Source organism: Rhodnius prolixus, unplaced genomic scaffold (genome assembly GCF_049639745.1).
Source record: "Rhodnius prolixus isolate KJV_2025 unplaced genomic scaffold, Rpr scaffold_7, whole genome shotgun sequence".
In the NCBI taxonomy this organism is placed as follows: Eukaryota; Metazoa; Arthropoda; class Insecta; order Hemiptera; family Reduviidae; genus Rhodnius; species Rhodnius prolixus.
Genome location: NW_027411582.1, coordinates 14212387 through 14228845, shown reverse-complemented (window position 1 = coordinate 14228845; position 16459 = coordinate 14212387). Strand labels below are relative to the sequence as shown.

The 16459-nt window shown below is 31.6% G+C and overlaps 1 protein-coding gene and 1 long non-coding RNA gene across 4 annotated transcripts in view; one reads left to right on the top strand and one right to left on the bottom strand.

Moving 5' to 3' along the window:
* LOC141447027 (uncharacterized) overlaps positions 1 to 16459 on the top strand; it is a 115627-nt gene that overhangs the window by 47923 nt on the left and 51245 nt on the right. The window lies entirely within an intron of this gene.
* Positions 2885 to 16042, bottom strand: LOC141447023 (uncharacterized). Of its 2 annotated transcripts, none has more exons than XR_012454080.1 (3): positions 15559 to 16042; positions 6476 to 6535; positions 2885 to 5871 (listed from the first exon to the last, which is right to left on the bottom strand). It is a non-coding gene; the product is annotated as an uncharacterized lncRNA (long non-coding RNA). The 2 variants fall into 2 exon arrangements; XR_012454081.1 differs by having other exon boundaries at positions 2885 to 4007; positions 15559 to 15977.

Sequence of the window (16459 nt, the reverse complement as noted above, 5' to 3'; positions counted from 1 at the left end):
CTCAGCTTTCACCTCATAACATGTAGCTGCTCGGTTTCCTCGGCGACTGAGGTCAATGAATAAATAATGCTTTCGGAGAAACACTATTGAATGATTATATCAGCTTCTTTTATCAGTTTATTTACTTTTTGCGTTGTAGTATTAAATTCTAAATAATACTGTTTCATTTTTTTTGCTGTTAAACAATTTTACACCTTTATCATAACCATAAAATTAAGTTTTCATCTAAATTCTTTTTCCTTTTTACGTCTTTCATGATTGTTGTTGCCTTTAATTGTGTAAAAATATTAATAACAGCGCTCTTGTATCCTACTCTTGAACCTTCAAAGAGGGAATTTACTAGAAAACAAATACTAGTTAGTTCTTTACAATCAGATTTTCTTTCAACTGAAATCTGTTTAAAATCATAAAAAAGCGAAGCTCAGCTTCAACGTTGATTGACTTAAACAACTTAGCATGATTTATTAGCTGAATCATCGTTGAAAGCATCACATTTCATTTCATATTTTCATGCAATAATTGATTTATTACGATGGGGGAAAAAATATAGCTTAACTTAGTTTTGCTTTCTTTGTATTGCTTTTTGATAATCTGATTATTGCAAAATGTAGTTAGTACAACCGTCTGATTTTAGCGTTCAATCACTGATATTTGTTATAACTTTTAGAATTACTAAATGAATCTTCGCCATGTTTGTAACATTTAAAAAAAGAAAAAAGAAATTGAAATTGAATACACCCATAAATGGATTTATAACAACTTATATTTAAAAAAGTTTCCCTGGAACTTCATTTTAAGACATTTCTGTGGTTACACTTGCCTCTAAAGTGCCAATACAGTGAAATACATGTACATACCTCTTATATAATATTCACATGGATTTATTGGATTGCTAAAATATCATGTTTGTACAGAACAGCGGGTTCGCAACATGTAAATATCCTTGTTTTTGCCGAAAATCACTACAGCTGATGTCTGAACTAATACTGCTTAAGTACATATGTTATTAAAGGTAATAAAGCTTGTTTTAAACTTTTGTTTCTGTGAAAATTAATTTTATAACTGTACGAGTAGCTTCTCTCTATTAAATACTGTTTCACCGAATTACAAGGTATTACGTTCTGCTTATGAGAGTTTAATGCATTGTTTCAAGCTTGTGAAACGCTTGAATAGAAGTGTTCTTCTTCTGAATCCTTTCTATCATACTTGTTCAGGCTATTTCAATAAATAACATGTCGTTTTGAAAATTGATTCTCTTGGGTCGTCTCAACTTTCTCAAATCTTCCTTTTTTTTAAACTGTCTAAATGCCTTGTATAAATAACATTTAAAAACACAATTTTTATAAGCTTCTTAAAGAAAAATAAAAAATTGAGGTCATGTCAAATGTTTTAAATATATTTACCAAGCAATTGCCTTTTTTTTTTTTTTGGATCTCCTAAACAGATACACACGATAAAGTGAAATCAAGTTTTTTAACTTGCTCTGTACACTGGCTCAAAATATTATCTCACTACCAACCAACGACAGGAATAGATAAAACACATTTTTCACTATCGCGTCTGATACTAAAGTTTTGGACCAACACTATAACCTGGAACTTTAATGAAGTTTCAGCTTTAATAACTTTAGTTTCGAGGGGAAGATTCTAGATCTTCACCAATCTTAAACTGTGTTCTCTGAAGGGCTATTTTCACAGAAGAAATTAATTAATAAATTGTTTCTTCAACGCTTTCTTTTTTTTACCGAGAACTTTTATGGTTTTCAGAGACGAGCTATACACATTCAAGCCTTCAAATTATCTCAGTACGAGGGTCGTTTGAAAAGTCCGTGCAAAAATAAAAGCTACTTAATTTTTTGGGGTAAACCTTTTTTATTTTTCAACATAGTCTCCATTTAGGCTTATACACTTCGTCCAACGCTGCTCTTGTGTGTTGATTCCTTCCGAATAATAGGAGTTGTCTAAGTCTGAAAAATAGCCATTCGTTTCTGCAATCACCTCCTCGTTTGAATAAAATATTTTTCCCGCCAGCCATTTCTTCATATTGGGCAACAAATAGTAGTCCGAGGGAGCCAAGTCTGGAGAATAGGGGGGATGTGAAACGAGTTGGAACCCTATTTCCATTAATTTTGCGACCACAACTGCTGAGGTGTGAGCTGGTGCGTTGTCGTGATGGAAAAGGACTTTTTTGTGGGCCAATCGTGGGCGTTTTTCTTGCAGTTCGGTTTTCAAACGGTCCAATAACGATGAATAATATGCACCTGTAATAGTTTTACCCTTTTCCAGATAGTCGATGAGGATTATTCCTTGCGAATCCCAAAAGACAGTCGCCATAATCTTTCCGGCCGAAGGAACGGTCTTCGCCTTTTTTGGCGCAGATTCCCCCTTGGTAACCCATTGTTTAGATTGTTCTTTGGCCTCAGGAGTGTAGTGATGTATCCATGTTTCATCCACAGTCCTGCGGATTCTTCTGGAACAGCTGCAAACCGTCCTTGCAACACTTCACACGATTTCGTTTTTGGTCAAGCGTGAGCAATCGCGGCACCCATCTTGCGGATAGCTTTGTCATGTCCAAATGTTGATGCAAAATATTATGTATCCGTTCATTCGAGATGCCCACAGCACTAGCAATCTCACGCACCTTCACTCTTCTGTCATCCATCACCATATCATTTTATCAATGATTTCTGGAGTAGTAACCTCAACAGGGCGTCCAGAACGTTCAGCGTCACTTGTGCCCATATGGCCACTCCGAAAATTTTGAAACCACTAATAAACTGTTCTAATCGAAGGTGCAGAGTCACCATAATGTTTATCAAGCTTCTCTTTAGTCTCCTGAGGCGTTTTGCCTCTCATAAAGTAGTGTTGTTATCAACACTCGAAATTCTTTTTCGTCCATTTTTTGAAAATCACTCGACTTCCTCGATTCAAACGAATGCCAAACAAAAAGAAATAGACCGATCTGGCTGAAACTTGGTGTGTGTTCTTCCAAGAGATGCTACTAACTAAACATAACTCGATACGCGCCAGTAGTGCTCTCTCTCTGACTTTGCACGGACTTTTCAAACGACCCACGTACACAATACATTCAGCTTTGACCAATCTCAAACAGGATGACTACAAAACCAAATGTTCCTTTCAATAATTATTTTTAAAAAGTTAAGCTTTTTTTTAAATTCTTTTCATATGACTATACTCGTATGAAACCAGTAAAAAAACAAATTTAGTGTTATTAAATTCTGATTCAAACCTTCTTCAAACAGTTTTAAAACTTACATAATCGTCTTAAGAAAAAACATTTCTGTAAAAATGCCTATTATTCAGAAATTTGGACCTTCATATGTTTTGAACCAATTACTTAAGCCTAATTTTTTTTTTTTAATATTTATCTCCTGGTTTTTTTTTTTTTTTTTTTACATTTTCACCAAATTCTTATCTTGTTAACATTTTTGAAATGTTTGAGAAAACGTAAAAGTTGAATAATTTTTAAAAAGAAATTTATTCATTATTTGCTAGTTACATCAGTTTGCTCCGTCAATTGCTACCATTAATTTAAACTGGACAAGCATTAGTCATTAACTGTACAAACTTCTTTGAATAGAGAAACTGTAACTAACATTCTCATTTAAAGATACTACCCTAAGCAAAGGGTCAAGATAAAGGTAACTAGTAAATGATAAATGTACTGAAATGTATACCTAAAAGCACTTAGTTGAAGAACTTAAATTGTCTAACTCCTAACCAACTTCACTAATCTAATTGATAATATAATTCATATAAATTACTTCCTGAAATTGGAAATAACTTGCTACTATAAATGCTTAAATGATATTAATACAAAACACTATTTTATAATTCCATTTTAAACCAATCTTTGGCGAATGTAATTGAGCTGTTAGGTTCAACCAAATGTACGTATTTCCAAATAATTTAATCTCTACAATCAAAAATACTTCGCTCCATTATATACATATAATGCGTGTTGAATTACAACTAGACTGAGTTTCTCTGAAAAAGAAAAGAGATTTATTTGGCATTAACAACATTCTTAAAACATTAATTTTCAATACATAATTATTTAACTATTCTTCAATACCTGAAATAGAAAAGAGAAACGACACTAAAGCCGATAATTCACTTCACTCTTTTCAATCCTAACCTGTCCTTTTTTTCCTACCCACTCTTCACTCGAAGCTACGAGCATGCGCAGAAAGACGGGGGTGGAAATTAAAATTAAATATCTTAATCTTACATACCTATCTCTTACCAGACTATACATACTGATTTTAACATTTCTTTTATCATCTAAGGCGCTAAAATCTGATGCAGAATACTCATACACTTCAACCGAGCTATCCTCTAGCTCAAAATCTTTCTTCTAGAACTCTTCCTGGCAACCTAAGAAGACGTCTTAAAACGTTCAGCGAACGAAATTTTTTAAAACTTTCAGAAAAATTGTCCATTTATATTTGAAGATTGACAGAAATATATTTAGACGTTACTATGGTATCTCTCAGATTTTCGCTAGAAAAACTAATTTATCAACATGATTATACAAAGTAGTTTTCAGAGACAATAGTAAATGATCATCTGCATAAAAATATGATTGATAAATCATACAAACACTATTTTGAATTCATTTTTATTTTGATATTAGGTATTTCTCTTTATTTTTCATTTCTGTATCGAACAAGTTTGCATAATTATACCATTATTATTAGAATGAGTAAACACAATTCTAATACAATGAAATTGCATTTATTCATGCAAGAAATAGAGGAATGAAACATACTTCTTCTGAAAAATGAATAAATATGAAATGGACAAATATTCCATTAATAAGAGTATCGTTTTATTCAAGTTTACTAGATATGCTTTTGACTTTATATCCACCAGCAAAAAAAATAACATTTCCAAAATAATATGCACAATTTTAACTATTTATTTATGTTTCTAATGTGACTATTTTCTGGAGTTTGAAATTGTCTGTCTATCTAAATGAAACTCTCCTTTTTTTTTTTTTTTTGTTTACTCTCAAAAATATTTTGAATGAGGAATATAAGGGAATATTTATTATCTGCAAATTCCTTTAAGGAAAAGCTGCTCAGTCACTTCTTTAAGGATCTCGGCGCCCCTGCGTGTAGCCCTTCTTAACAATAATTACTTAGAATGCGGATTACTCTTCTCACATTCCGCTTTTATCTACATTTCTCAGTTGGATTCATTCATCCATTTTCTTTATCTAGATTGTCACTAAGTCCACGGTGACAGATTGCAGTTGACTACCAAGTACATCCATTCAATATACATATATTTGGCTGACTTTCATTGAATTAACTTTGTCTCATTTAATTAATTTACACGTTTTAGATTAACACTGTTGAACAATGTTCAATATTGTCTGTGAATGAATGATTCTTTAGGGAGCTTGAAAGAAATTTTAGGATGAGAATTGGGAGCAGGCTGCTTTCCTTGTTTCTACAAGTACTCAACAAAGCTTAATTGTTCTTCAAAAAAAAAGAGCCCCTAATTCCCATGACAGTTGGATAACCAATCACTGATGCAGCTAACGTCAACCTGTAGACGTTCCCAAATGTTCTGAGACTAGGGTCTTCAAAAATCTTAATTTTTACAAAAATTTAGCCCTTAGGTTGTTCTAGGTGGGTAGATAATAGTAATTCTTGGTAAATAGGCTGGGATAACCACTCCCTGTAATCTGTACACTCTTCGCCGCAACGTCATTCTCAGATACTTCAATTAAGCTATATATATTAGCACCTCGAATTAAAAAGTTATGGGTTCTATAGAAGATAAACGTATCTCAATCCTGGCAACCTTCAGACTCTTGAGAACTTACAATACCTTCAAGAATCTGTAATCAATATTAAAGAAAATTAAATAGGATGTATGAAGTCTAAGATAAAAGAAATTGAAAGATTGGTCTGGCAAGGAGTATTTCTTATATTCTTTTATTTTATTAAAGTTGCTAACGTATATTGCTACTTTTTTTTATTCTTCAATTTTTTTTCTCTTCAATTTTTAGAGAAACTATTACAATCTTGACTGACTTAAAAATAATAGATCTAGTTATTAGATATTGTTTGCTAAGTTTAATAAACGCAAACAGCAGTACATTCTTAAAGATGGATTACAGTAGTTTAGAGATACAAAAGCAAGAATTAATCTACAAACTTCTTTTAAAAACAATTCTCCAATTGTCTGATATCCCTAATTATATCTTAGTTTCTTTAATACATCTTTATCTTCTCCATCTTATGTTCTCGATTTATTCTTTCTTACCATAATCACTAGTGATATTGTTCTTCTTATGAACAGTCAGTTAATCATCAAAAGAAAACCATTTTCAATATTTTTCTTAAATATTAGCAAATCATAACTTGTGCAGATGAATTTAAAGATGGTTAATAATAAATTAGCAATAGAGATCTCATTTAAAAGTTTTTCAAAAATGTTACCTGAATGGAATGCCTGGCAAGATGAACTCCAGCTTAACTGCTTTAGTAGATCCAAATTTACTGTAACAAAATATGCTCTTGTAGTGAATTATCATTGGCCAAATTTTTTTTAATGCCGTAAGAACCTAATTATAGTTATTTGCGAACTCAAAACTTGTAAGTTACCTAAAACTTTTATTTTAAATTTGACGTACATAGATTTCACATTCAAAAGGCCTGACGCTGTGAAGCTTACTAAACTTGTAGTTTACAAGTGACAAGAGTCTATCAAGCTTCTGTATAATGCTTAAAGCGCAATTATACGTTTGTGTGATGGTATGCTTTTAGCCTTAGTCGAATTTATACTTAATCATATTATGAAATCAATATTAGAGCTTGATGTAACTGTAGCGTCTCAAGTTTCGAGTATGCATTTAATATTATTTTATGGTTGCTTAGTATCAATCATTAGAGTTAGTTTAGTGTATTTAAACTAATATAAGAATTTATGACTGACTACTTTGAAAAAAAAAATTGGAAAGATAATTAGAGGTATTAACCTAATTATGGAATATTTCAGATTTTTAAGGTTTTGGTTCACTTTTCTGTGCCTCATTTTTGCGGAACGTAAAGTAGTTAATAAATACAGATATATTTTCTAATCAATATAAAATTTAAAAAAAATCAAAATAAACCAAAATTTCTTTGCTTGATGTTTATTTTTTTGAGTTGATCTTTTCTCAAATATCAATTTAGCTATTTCTATAATCGAAGCCTAATCAATATGATATCAGATTGATTATTTCAACAATTTCGCACTTTTTGGATTTGAACAAGAATCGTTCTGTTCCAAAACTGGTGAAACCCAATATTCTATTTGGTATTCTTCCATTAGATTTGAAGTAACAAATTCAACATTGTGGGTTATGGTTTGATTTTATGCATTAAAAGTAGAAATAAACAACATTAAGCCAAAACTTTACCATAAGCTTCCTTTCTATTAATTAAAAGATCTTCTGTTATCATTAAGTAGTAAAGAATACTCTACTTATGCTCTTCTTCTCCATCAGACAAAGACCTCTCGAGAGCTAAAAAATATGCTGATAGTTGACTACTCCATTCTTCGCCGACTAGTGCTGCTCGAGAAACGAGACAAATCTCGGTCTCGGTTTCGGTACCGAGACCGAGACGAGACTTGAGCAACCGAGACCGAGATCGAGACATGATATATATCTCGTCGAGAAATCTCGGTCTCGTCTCGGTTTTTCAAATATTAATTTTTAGCTACAAAATTATAAAATTGTGTTCTTTATTAATAAATAATCATTACAGGTACTGAATTAATTATTAAAAGATACGATTTTATTATATATGTTCAATATTACTACATCTATTTGACGTCGAATTACATAAGTAAAGTAAGCAAAGTAAAGTAATCGCCTATTTTTTCAGGCGGGGCTTTACGTCCAACTACCAATTAGGTGTCGCGGACGGAGGCGACTAGCAAACATACTTTACTGTAAATTGCTCATATTAACCATTAAATAAAATCCAAAGCCTAAGACCGGGAATCGAACCCAGTACCACAATACACATTAGCTTCGCAGGTCTCGCACCGCTCGGCTACCGTGGCGGCCCCCTTCGAATTACATAATTTTTACATAAATTCACTAAATTTCACTATTCATATCATTCATTCATTCAATTTCATAAATTTCACTATTAATAATCTAATACTTTGAACTTAGATATTATTTGAATTATATTTTAGAATTTTGGAATTAGTGAATTTGAAAAAAAAGACTATCACCTAAAAAATATTGCCACAAATTTTCGTTTTTAAGATACACTTTGCCCAAGCATTGATACATAAAAGAGCTTTTACTGAGTCAGAAGTTAGAGAAGATCTTCTATTGGTCATTATCATCGCAGCTTGCGAAAATAATCTTTCCGATGGCACTGAAGTTGCACAGATACTAAAAATATCTTTCGCCATTCTAGACAAATTTTTGAAGGAATTCTCAAGTGTTTTCCACCATTCTAAAATGTCAACGTCTACTGGTGCTTGGTCTAATTTGGTGTAATTAATTATTTCTGTCTTCCATGCTTCAGTGATATTTGCTGATTTTTGGGAAGTTTGTTGGGAGGTGTATTTTTTATTTCACGAATCGACTTGTTATAGCAGGCAGATATGTTATTTGGGTCTTTCATTTGGCGCGTTTTTAACATCTTTTTGAAATTATATAAAGATATATAACAGTAATAGTAATATATGATGCATTGAAGTGTAAGTAGTTGTCTTCTTTTACACACATTTTCATTACCAATATATAAATTAAAATAATTATTAGAAAATAATAACATTTTTTGAAAAGATTAATAGCAAACCGCTTTTAATACTTAAACAAAAATTCAAAAAACCGAGACCGAGATATCTCGACGAGACCGAGACCGAGATCGAGACTGCATAAAGTCTCGCCTTGTCTCGGTCTCGTGCAGCACTATCGCCGACTGCAGTTTTAGAAGATTATCCAACGATTCTTCTGAGCTTATGAAGTTGTTTGTGCTAATGTATTAAAGTAAAAGATTGATGGCTGTTACATGAAGGTCATATCTTCCAATTCCCACCTCTTGCTGTGTTTTTTTTTTAATTTATCAGAGATTAACTCAGATTCAAAATCGCATTCCATTAGTCTTCTTGGTTTTAACCATTGTTCCGTGTTTAAAAGGTTACAGATTATTGCGATTTTCAAAACTCAGATCCACTAAAAGTGAATGCTAAGCCTTAACACAGCGACTCTACACTTCTTAACACCCAGTAGGTGGGAATGTAAGCTTTGAAATCGATTACTAAACAATAAGATAACGAGGGATATAATTAGGAAACCAAAATTCTTGAATAGATGTAAATGTCAGACTGTATCGATTAAGCTTCTTTCATTTTATGTATTCGTTATTCCGGTCGCTTCGTTTTTATTCCACTCCAAATACAGTTTAATAGAAATAGTTGATCCAATCACTTGGGGCTGCCTGACCTTTGTATGAAATTTTTCTACATCATTTCCAAAATGTCATTTCATCATCATTATATAGAATCAAATTAGCTGAGTTTCATTATTTTATTTATTTATTTTGTTATTCCTTTTCCTGATAAATGAAAAGTCGGATAGTGGCAGATGCTCAGTGTGAACAAATGAACATGGAATATGACAGAAACGATTTATTAAACAGACTTAAAATATACAATAAAAGAGAGTAATATTAACATAATAGGAACACAACACATCACTAACTTGAACACATAGGATGGTAACCTGCCGCTATGGTTATATTTCCTTAAACGGTGATGGCCACTAATCAAGTTGAATACTCATCCCATCTAGCGGCGGGGTGACTAGGCTCGAGTCGTACTTTGCTATGAATGCAATACTTGACATTTCCCCTTCACAAAAATAAAAGATTTTTTTGCTGAATGAGGGCTTACAAAACTCTTCACGCTAACTTGACAGTAATCTTTCTAATCAATTATATCTTCCATATTCCGCTGATGCCATTTTTTAGACTAATTTTAATCAGAAGAAGAATAGCAATCAACTTGAAGTTCATGTCAAAATCACCAACAGTTTGATTATAGAAATGGAAGGTGTAATTTTTTTTATTTGCATATGTTGTTATTCCAGCGTATATGTGTGAAAATATTGGAAAGAATATTTTTGAATAATGATGTACTGTTCTGATGAATGTGAAATCAGTGAAGCTTACAGAACTCTCTATCTGAGAATATATGAATAAATATGGTATTTTGCTGATTATGTCTTGTTACACCTTATTCTTCAAATACATAAGAAAATTGGTGAAAAATAAAAATCTATTTCAAGACGTTCTTTTTTTCTTTTTCTTGGATACTCTTCAAATATTATTTAAGTATGAAAAAATACAAATTGTCGAAGAAAAGCCCGTTCCCTCAGAAATAATATTATTTTATTGCCCAGTTAAATAAGATAAATACTGTTGAGTAATTAAAACTTCCACTAGAGATCTCTGATAGAAAGATTGTTGCAATAATTCTACTACACTGTTACACTTAAACCTTCGACGCAGAATCAAATGATCGTTTATAAACGTGAATGGTTGGATTGATTGTGTAACTTGGACAAAGTACATTAAACTGAATGAAAATTTCCACCAATGAAGACTCATCCTTTAGTGATGCGCATAACTAAGTTTATCTTTAAAGTGTTAAATCAAGCATAATAAAACTTGTTGAATAGTTTAAGTGTAGGTATTCAAGTCAAAAATCAACTTTGTAAAAGCTTACAGTGAGATAGCATAGTTCAAAAGGACAATAGTTTTAGTCAACACTGTTTGGTTGAATTTTTGTTGATGTTGGAAAAGTATAGTTCATTTCACATTCTTTTAATTGTTTATTTCCAATACTTCTGATTTTAATACTTTAAATTTAATATTTATTCAGAAATTCAGAGGTTAATTATTTCTTACTCCTGTGCTCTACGATTCAACACATGTATTCAGCCGTTCTAGAGTGAAATGCTTACAGAAGTCTCAATAATTATCTAGCTGTTTTTAGGGCTTTAATCGAAGTTGTTTCAAAGATTCCTTTCGAGACTAGGTTAGCAAAAGATGGTATTTGTCCATTTATAGGACACGTTTTGGACATAAAGATAGCAAGGTTTGTTTAAAGGAGATATTTTCTACTACTTTAAGAAGCTGGTTTTAGTGACAGAAGTTTTAAGTAAAAATGATGGAAACCCCAGGTCACCACTGAGTCATCTTAGAGCTTCATACTATAAACATCTATCCTGACTTCTCAAATACATCTGAGAGATTACCTCTGGTCGTAATGTTCAGAAGTTGGAGGTTCTGCAGTCTGTCCAGCCAAGATTATCCAAGAAATGTCCTAACTCTAAAGAGCTATCTGGAACTTGAGATAAATTTTGAGTTATGTGGTGCTTATGGTAACTCTATAGTTGACTGACTGAAAGCCAGTGATTGGTGTTCACTCAATTATATATGCGTAACAATTAATCATAGCATTAATTTATATATGATAATGGACACAAATTGACTGCAACGTAGACGGAAGTTGTGGTTTGCAAGATGTACTTGTGGTACAAATAACATGTAAACACCTTTATCAAGATAGTTATATATTATTGCAATTATTGTCAATGGTATTGTCAACTGTAATGTTATTGTAACTCTCCTCTATTATATGCAAGTTATTGTTACAATTATTATTACAAATCAATCATTTATAATTATAATGTAATTAATGTCATTAAATGTATAAATTAATTGTTGCATAAGTTGTCCATAATGTTAACTTGTGAACATATCAATTAATTTCTAAGGTTTAATTTAATCGAAACTAATATTCTGATTGTTGAAATATCGTGTGAAACTGGCATCAATGGGTTGAATGTTGTATAATTTAGCAGCATTCTAATGAATTACAGCTAATGAATGTGTTTAAATATAAAATAAAAAAAATGTAAAGCACTTCTACAGTGAATAGTTGTAAGCATTCCTTTAAGAGCTTACCGTTCTCGAATACACCAAACATTGTTTTGCGATAAATTAAATCTAAGCTGAGCTACAATATTATACCAACATAACGTTAAGCTTTGCTCTCAAGTCAATTAGTTTGTGAATGACCTTATATACATAGTTCCGATCATGTTGTCAGAACTAAGTTTCGCACTGTATTGGTACACCGTTCTTTGACAATTCTAAACAAGTTTATTTTTGACGGGACGTTTTTTATTTTGCTTTCACCTCAGCATCTGGCAATCGGAGACAATATTTTTGGTTTGACCCTGCTCGCTTTATTATTATTTATTTTTATTTTGCAGAGGTAATGTATACCATAATATAAGTTGCCAAGAAAGCTGGTCTTAATGTTCTAAAAGCCTCTTATAAAGGGGTGGTCTTCTGCATTATCTTCAGAAAATTCTGAATCATCTAATAGGCTTCAGTCTGTATCCTGGTGATGTTCTAATTCTTACCTTTTTCTGCTAGCAAAATATAGCACAGGAAAAATAAATAAATAAACTTCAAAGTGGTTACAAATAAACAAGAACTGGACATATCTTACTGAAATAGGTTACCTTCGCGTGAGAAGCATTATAGTAAGATTAAAATTAAAATTACTCACAAAGTAAAGAGCTACCATGATTTAGAAGCCCTAAATTATAATATTATCTACTTGACATTGCTTTTTTGGAGCCTTTAAACCTCAACTAGTAGTTTGAGAGTTAAGAATATCAAAAAAGGAGAAACTATTTCAATTATAGAAGTCGATAACTAAAGTTAAAGTAAATAATCACAAAACATATTTGTAAGTATATTTTTTCCCCCAACCTCAGATTGCTATTAATAAATTCCTATATTCAGGTGGTCGTGTAAAATCAATTACACAGAGGTGAACAATCTTCATGTTAGACTGTCACTGCAAAATAAAAGAGGAAATGGTGAATTGATACCTTTTCAGGCCTTCAGTTAGAAGATGGTGTCGATGCTGCTGCCTAGGTTTCTCTATGTTCTCGTGTTTCCCATTAAATAAAGTATATTGACAAGAATATTGTGGACGAATAATACAGTGTTCTCGACTCTTGTTGCTTGTTCGATGTACTGAGCGACTTTAAAAAGAAAATATGAAATAATTTCTGTTCTTTTATCCGTTAAAGGAATTCAATTACTTCCAATCTAATACGCTCATATTTCAGTTTAAAGGTCAATGTATGTATCTGTTATGTATACTTCATAGGTTATATATCAGTACCCCGGAGGTACACAACACTTTGTCCAATTTTAAATTTTTTACAAAAGAGCAAATGAAAGAGTTTTTTGCGGTTTTTTTCTTACTTATAAGCCCACGGGAGTTATTTTGCTTAAATCTTTGGTCGATAATAAGTAACATAGATGCACCATAAGTGATGGTTGGGTAATAAAAAAAAGAAATATTTTATTAGAAAGATTAAACAAATAAATTTTGAAAAAATGGACTTAATGTTGTGTACCTCCGAGGTGCTGATATATTTAATTGTTTTAAAGGAAATTAAGACCAAATGAAAACTGGATTTTTAAAGGATAAAACCTGATAGTTCTGAATCAATAAAATGACTGAACTTGACGTAAAATTCAAAAGCTTTTCATTGAGAAAATAATGTTACGTAAAAAGCTGAAATAGGACTTAAACAAACCCTAAATAAATTATTTTACGCGAGAAATTGTAAATCTTCATTTTTTATGCAGCGAAAAATTGTTGAGACTGTTTTGCAATAAAAACAAATCGCTTATTTCTACGTTAACACTATTTTGTAATTCAAAATGGGAGCCAAACAATATTGCTCTATTCCAAAATAAGACTCAAAGATTTACTTTAAGACCTAGAAACCCACCAGATCTACCAGTGATTTCGAAGGAGTGTCTGACGACCTTCATCCTCTGATTCCTAATTATCATGCAAGCATGCAACATTTAAGAATCACTATGATTCTGTTTATTCAATTGAGCGAAATCGTATAAAAATCTATGTATTCAAAAGCAAGATACTGGCACTCAAAATTATAGGGTAATGGAGATCTGTTGAGATTTCAACACTCAATGTCTCCTTCACTGTAGCCTTCAGAATGTTGACATTTCTCTCAGTAGTACAACTAAACCTTGTCTATCAGAACATTGTAATTGGTATCTGTGCATTGACCACAACGTTGTTCCCACTCCTTCAATCTAGTATTAAATTATTTTAAATGTCTTTTGCAAGATGATAATTACAGAAGTGTAAACTTTTATAACTTAAAAAAAGATATTTTCAAAAACAAATGAAAACACTTTATTAAATGTTGTTAATGAACGTATTTAAAGGTGTAACTTGTTAGTGACTAGATTCAAACAGTAACTAGCTTTTAAAAAAATGCAGAATTACTAATTTAGCGAGTGCATTCCTATTAGTTTTGACAGAGATTAGGGGCGTATCTGCATGTGCTTAAAGGTTTTCATATCGGTGTTGGTGCAACGGGGGAGATCGACCTCCTTTTCCGTTGTGTTAGGTGACCGTGAAATATCTTCCTACGACCCCTTGTGCATGGAAAAATTCTGGTTGAGATATGGCTCAATTCTCTCTCAAGTCCATGGAATTAATTATTTTTTTATTCCAAAATAAGTTGTTTAATCTTTCCTACTTATATTAAATTATTATTGCAAATTTAACTTAATTTTTTTGTCCACTAGTCCAATAATTATTCCCGCATATATAAGAATAATGGGGGAAACCCCTTTTTAATAGGTGATTTTTATTTACAGAGACTTCTACTAGGGTAAACTATGGACAATTAATGTGAACTAAAAAACAGAGAAATTTACCCCAAAAGAAGTACATAAATATGACATAAGAAGCTACTTTGGGCCCAAAAATATTTAGCATTTAATTCAGCTTGTCTTTTCTAAAAATATGTATTACAGTTAGAACTTACATTAAAAGAGATAACTTACTATCAATTATTGCAATAAGTTAACTTTAAAATCTTTTATTACAATGTTTGTTACAAGTAAAGTTTTGTAACACTAGTTGTAACTTCACTTTAAATTTGATAGAAACTTTTATTCTAATATTGGTACAACTTCAAAGATTGTAGTTACGCAAACTAATGAACAAGTTTACTACTTGTTGATATGGTATAAGTTAACCCTTCCGGTAACTATTGTTGAACTACTTTGGAAACCTTTCAACTGAGCTAGCCTCTCACCTTTCTCTACAATAGTTTTGTTAATTCAGCTTTTTGGCTTCAGCATAATCAAGGACATAGCTAATTAGACTTGGTAAAATGTGTTAATAGCCTATGAATATTTTATGCCTAACTAGAGCCACACATAATTATTAAAATTGTGTGATTCGTTAATTTCTGTATACATTGTTCCAACCAATTACTGCCCTTTGTAAAGTTTCTGTCGTTTATTTGCTAATTAACTGCTTTGAAAGAGCGGCCGCTTGTTTTCATTCTAATTTCAAATTTTGTAAACGTTTCTGAAATAATTGTTTTGAGATGTTTCAAAAATTTAAAAGAGTTTGTGTTAATACTTACTTCCAATGATTCTCTCTCTATATTCTCAGAATCCTTAGTGGAAGATTTGACTCCAATTTTTTTCACAACCTCACAGAACCTTAGATTCCAAACACAAAGAATTCAGAAACGAACACAAAATACTATACCGAGTATATAGTCATTTAAGATTGCCAGGATTCGATCAATTTCTTCAATTAAATGTTCCGAAAAAAAACTGTTCTTTGCAAAACTAAGCTAGCATCTTCTTTGTAGAACCTTTAAAGAGAGATTACGACAAACTCACGAAAATATTGTTAGAGGCTAACACCAAAATTGTGAATAAAATCACGACTGGTGAGACCGTTAAACCAAACTGGAATCAGATTGGTTGGACAATTGGTCTTCTACAGGGTAAGGTAGGTTCAGAAAGCGAATTCACAGGGTAAGGTTATCTAGCCTAGAGTTCCTACGCAGGTTTGTTGGTAGAAGAAGAAATACGAGTTTTTGCAACTAGTTTCTTTGCGATCTGCGATGTTAGTTTGCTCTTATTGGCACATTGATCCAAAATGATTAATGAAAAAAAAGATATTATCAACTTATAGACACTCATAATGAGTAAAAAGGAATACTTCTAATTAAATTAGGGAATTAATTAAAGAGTATAGTTGGTGAACTAAGAAATAATAAAGAAGAGTACTAACAATTATACTTCATGAAGTTAATATATTTTGCTAACTAGATTTCATTGGACATAATCCATTATTTCATTACTGAGTAAGTAAACTTTTTTCTTACAGGATCAACTTTGAAATCAGCTTTGAAAGTTCACTAATCCAATTTTTCACTAAATGCACTTTAGAAACTGCTTCAATTTGACGTAATGTTGGCAAAAACTTTATTTATGTACTTTTTTATCTTCTTTGCGCTTAATACCCATAAT